Here is a 5,952-nt window from a genome sequence, read left to right as displayed (position 1 = left end):
ATAAATCAGTGGAAAATGTAGTTGTATGAAAATGCAAAAAGGTAATTATTGAGTGAAAGGTTGCCATGGAGGAGGGTTTTCTAACCAACCAACTTTTTTTGACATTTTTCTTCAAAACTTCAAACAATTTCTTCAAAACTTCAAATCAATCAAAACAATGTTTTGGATTGGTCGATTTGAATCAAAATAATAATGAAAAAAAAATTGGTAAGTGTGTGGTCACCTTTAAGAGACTCAGAGATGAAGTAGTGTAAAGCTCTGATACTTACTCGGGGATTACTCCCGCCCCATAAACACGTCTTAGTGCCAAGCTTTCCTCCCGCGGTCTGCTGTTCAGCAGCAGCAACAGGCTCAGTCGATGCCAGTCTGGGTCTACTGCAGACCTCCCACGCATGCGCAGTAGACTGGGACTGACATCACTGAGCCTGCTCACCGCGGCTGAACGGCAGACCGCTGGAAGACAGCGTGGGACAAAGACGTGTTTATGAAGCGGGAGGAAGCCCTGGGTAAGTATCAGAGCTTTCCGTAACTTCATCTGTGGGGGCTTGATTCACTAACCGGCGCTAAAGGTGCGTACACACATGCGACTATATTCGATCGTTTAAAAAAAAGCAGCCAACGACCATTAAGTCTAACGACGGACGAGCTAGATCGTTAAAAACGAACGATCTAGCTTGGCGGATTTTTCCCAACGACGATCGTTTGCAAAAGTAGTACATCGTTGGAAACGGTCGTTCGTACTAGGCTTGACTTGCGCATTTCACTATTTCTCCGTGGAAACTTTTCATTTTTATGCGCAGGCGCAATAGGTGCTTTTACGTGATGTAATGTTCGTTCTAACGATGTGATCGTTACACACCTTTTAAAACTAACTTTACTTAGGTCGTTCTTTTGTCAATTAAAAGTTCGTTCATCGTTGACAATGAACGATCGTTGTCGCATGTGTGTGTGTTAAGTGTTAGCGCCGGAGTAAAAAAAGAGTTTTCCGGCAATAAGCTGGTTAGTGTGCCTTATCTGAGTTAGTGTGCCTTATCTGAACTTAGTGCCCCTTAAAGAGAATCTGTATTGTTAAAATCGCACAAAAGTAAACATACCAGTGTGTTAGGGGACATCTCCTATTTCCCTCTGTCACAATTTCGCCGCTCCCCGCCGCATTAAAAGTAGTCAAAAACAGTTTTAAAAAGTTTGTTTATAAACAAACAAAATGGCCACCAAAACAGGAAGTAGGTTGATGTACAATATGTCCACACATAGAAAATACATCCATACACAAGCAGGCTGTATACAGCTTTCCTTTTGTATCTCAAGAGATCATTTGTGTGTTTACCTTCTGTCCCCTTCTTCTCTCATGCACTGAACATTACAGGCTTCCTGCAGACAGCTCTGCCTGTGCCTGTGTTTGTAATTCCTCAGTATGTGTCAGCCAGCTACTTTCACAGCCTAACAGAGGAGGATTTTTATCCAGCACTCTTCTATCACTGATAAGATAGCAGAGAAGCTGCTGGCTTATGTAAATAAAACACACACTGGAGTGTGCATAGAGGAACAGACCAGCAGGAAGAGTTGGCAGCCTTCCAGACACAGGCCGACAAGTCTGACAAGGGAAAGATACATTGATTTATTACAGAGACCGTGATAGTACAAAGTGCTGCAGTGAGCCAGAACAGATTAGAATAGGTTTAGGAACTTGTAAGATGGTAGAAAAAACGTTGTAATTTTTGTTACAGAGTCACTTTAAAGGAATCATCAGGGCAAATATAGTAAAATGAGTGGTACTTACCGGGGGCTTCCTCCAGCCCCAAGCTCCCAGGACCTCCCTCGCCGCAGCTCTGCCCGCAGCTGTTCGCCGGAGCTCCGACTCGGTCCCCGGCGATGACGTCAGAGCGACCTGGAGGTCGCTCTGTACTGCTCCTGCGCGATCGGCGCTGTCAATCACCGCCACGTGGGCCGGAGCGGATTGCGCAGGTGCAGAACTACTCCTGGGAGGGTCCTGGGAGCTTGGGGCTGGAGGAAGCCCCGGGTAAGTACCACTCATTTTACTATATTTGCCTTGATGACTCCTTTAAGTAGCTTTGTGCACACTAAATAGCTTTGCGCACACTAAAAGATGCACAAAGCTACATCGCAGACTGCAGATAAGGCACACTAACCTCAGATAAGGCACACTAACCTCAGATAAGGTTAGTGCTGTAGTTTGTGCCCACTAAGTGATAAGGCACACTAACCGGCTTAGTGCCGGTTAGTGAATCAAACCCTGAGTCTCTTAAAGAGAATCTGTATTGTTAAAATCGCACAAAAGTAAACATACCAGTGTGTTAGGGGACATCTCCTATTTCCCTCTGTCACAATTTCGCCGCTCCCCGCCGCATTAAAAGTAGTCAAAAACAGTTTTAAAAAGTTTGTTTATAAACAAACAAAATGGCCACCAAAACAGGAAGTAGGTTGATGTACAATATGTCCACACATAGAAAATACATCCATACACAAGCAGGCTGTATACAGCTTTCCTTTTGTATCTCAAGAGATCATTTGTGTGTTTACCTTCTGTCCCCTTCTTCTCTCATGCACTGAACATTACAGGCTTCCTGCAGACAGCTCTGCCTGTGCCTGTGTTTGTAATTCCTCAGTATGTGTCAGCCAGCTACTTTCACAGCCTAACAGAGGAGGATTTTTATCCAGCACTCTTCTATCACTGATAAGATAGCAGAGAAGCTGCTGGCTTATGTAAATAAAACACACACTGGAGTGTGCATAGAGGAACAGACCAGCAGGAAGAGTTGGCAGCCTTCCAGACACAGGCCGACAAGTCTGACAAGGGAAAGATACATTGATTTATTACAGAGACCGTGATAGTACAAAGTGCTGCAGTGAGCCAGAACAGATTAGAATAGGTTTAGGAACTTGTAAGATGGTAGAAAAAACGTTGTAATTTTTGTTACAGAGTCACTTTAAAGGCTAGGGTCACACTTGTCTATGTGGAAAACCATCAGTTTTCTGCTATGGGCGTTCTTTGCATTTTTTTGTGTGCAGTTTTATAAGCATTTTTCATGTGTTTCCGTTTGCGTTTTTTTAATTAATCTATCTATTATATATGTTACGGCCAGAACCCGAAGTTTGGCCACTTCTAGTTCTGGCCGGCCACTTCGGGTTCTGGCCGGCCAATTTGCGAAGTGGCCGCTGCGCTGCGGCCAATGTTAGAAATGGATTGTTTACTCTGATATTAATGTATCTTCTGGCCGCAGCGCAGCGGCCAAACGTATTAATTTGTTGCAATTAAGCCGGCGGCAATGTAACAATTCAAGCCGCCGGCTTTTTATCTGCCTCTCTCTCCTTCTCCCCCCCCCCCCCCCTCTCTCTCCTCCTTCCCCCCGCCTCTCTCGCTCGCCTATGGGCAGCCGGCGGGGACACGAGTGTCCCCCCGGAGTCGTTCGTCGCGGCAGGGAAGCCTGCCGTTCTTGCAGAGCGGGTGCTGGCAGAAGCAATGTCTGCAGCCTCCCCGCTCTGCTGCCCCTGCTGCGACGAACGACTCTGGGGGACTCGCGTGTCCCCCGCCGGCTGGCCATAAGAGGAGAGAGAGAGAGGCAGATAAAAAGCCGGTGGCTTGAATTGTTACATTGCCGCCGGCTTAATTGCAACAAATTAACTAAGTGGTTATACGTTTGGCCGCTGCGCTGCGGCCAGAAGATACATTAATATCAGAGTAAACAATCCATTTCTAACATTGGCCGCAGCGCAGTGGCCACTTCGCAAATTGGCCGGCCAGAACCCGAAGTGGCCGGCCAGAACTAGAAGTGGCCAAACTTCGGGTTCTGGCCGTAACATATATATAAAATCGTGTGTGTGTGTGTGTGTGTGTGTGTGTGTGTGTGTGTGTGTGTGTGTGTGTGTGTGTGTGTGTGTGTGTGTGTGTGTGTGTGTGTGTGTGTGTGTGTGTGTGTGTGTGTGTGTGTGTGTGTGTGTGTGTGTGTGTGTGTGTGTGTGTGTGTGTGTGTGTGTGTGTGTGTGTGTGTGTGTGTGTGTGTGTGTGTGTGCCGCGATCACACGAAAACGCCTTGACCGATTTGAACGAAACTTGGTATACAGATCCCTTACTACCTGGGATGATATGTTCTGGGGGTCTCGCAGCCCCCCTGCACACGTGGGCGGAGCTACAAACAGTCAATCAGATTTCACCCATTCAAGTCAATGGAAAAAATGTAAAAGGCTGCCATTCTCACAGTAATCAAGCCAGAGTCCCCACACTTGGCACAGTTGGTCACTTGGTGACCGAGGTTACAAATCCAGGAAAAGTGGGCGGAGCATAAAACAGCCAATTAAATTTCAGCCATTCATTTTAAATGGGAAAATGTAAACTGCAACCATTCTTAGACTGTTAATCGCAGGTTCCTCAAACTTGACACAGTTGGTCACTAGGTGAATACGATTAAGATTCAAGAAAGTGGGTAGAGCCTTCAACAGCCAATCAAAATTTACCTATTGATTTTCAAGGAGAATATTTAAACTGCTGCCATTCTTACACGGTTAATGGCAGAGGCTTTAAACTTGCTACAGTCGGTCATTGGGTGACTGGGGTCCAAATTCACAAAAGGGGCAGGGCCACAAACAGCCAATCAGATATCCTTGGTGGATAAACTGCTTCCATTCACACATTTTTGATGACAGGAACCTGAAAGCTCACAAACTTGGTCATTGAGTGACTGTGTGTCCAGGTTACAAAAAGTGGGCGGAGCCAAAAACAAATTTTACTAGGAAAATATAAACTGTAGCCATTCTTACACCGTTAATGTCAGTGTTCTCAAACTTTGCACAGTTGGTCACTGGGTGAATGAGATTAAGAATTTGGAAGGTAGGTGGAGCCTACAACAGCCAATAAAAATTCACCTTTCGATTTTCAAAGGGAATATTTAAGCTGCTATCATTCTTATACTGTTAATAGCAGATGCCTCACACCTGGTACAGTTGGTCACTGGGTGATTAGGGTTCAAATTCAGAAAGGGGACGGAGCCACAAACAGCCAATCAGATTTGTTTATTTTTCAATGGGAAAATACAAAGTATTGATACCAAGGACCCCAAAGCTGATAAACTTGATAATTGAGTGACTGTATGTCAAGGTTACAAAAAGTGTGCGGCGCCAACAACTTAATTTTTTATATGGCAGGGTTCCCAAACTTGACACAATTGGCCACTAGGTGACTGGGATTAAAGCGGAATATAACCCTGCATTTCAACTTTGCTCTAAAACATTATTTACAGTATATTATATGCAACTAGCATTTTTTTTTACTAGACCAGCATTGGAAGGGTTACACAGAGGTTTAAAGTTCCTGGAGATTTCTGCAGACGCATCCGAAGCTGACATAGATACATTTTGGTTACATAAATGTATCTAAGTGTTGAATGTGACTCCCTCTCTCTGACTTGAGAAGGAGCTGGAGGACAGCCAAAGAGTGTGTAACATTTCTCAATAGATACATTTAACTAAATAGAATGTATCTATCTGAACTTCTGCATATCCCTCCATGGAACTTTAAACCTCTGTGTTTAACCCTTCCAATGCTGGTCTAGTAAAAAAAAAATGCTTTTTGCAAAGTTTAAATGCAGGGTTATATTCCGTTTTAATATTCAGAAATGTGGGTGGAGCCTAAAATCAGCCAATCAAAATTCACCTATTGATTTTCAAGTAGGAACATTTACATTGCTACCATTCTTACACTGTTAATGGCAAAGGTCTCAAACCTGATACAGTCAGTTATTGGGTGACTGGGGTTCAAATTCACTAAAGTGGGTGAAGCCACAACGATTGGTGCTAGCAAGATCAGAGTTCTGATTATCAGGTGATCTGCAGTATCACCTATAATGCAGATATATACCTGATTATATGGTGATCTGCAGTATCACCTATAATAGAGATATACGAAACAGATGCTAAGTGTACAAGTACGTAGCACTA

The sequence above is a fragment of the Hyperolius riggenbachi genome, chromosome 5 (assembly GCF_040937935.1).
Source record: "Hyperolius riggenbachi isolate aHypRig1 chromosome 5, aHypRig1.pri, whole genome shotgun sequence".
Classification (NCBI taxonomy): domain Eukaryota; kingdom Metazoa; phylum Chordata; class Amphibia; order Anura; family Hyperoliidae; genus Hyperolius; species Hyperolius riggenbachi.
This window is presented reverse-complemented; position numbering follows the sequence as displayed.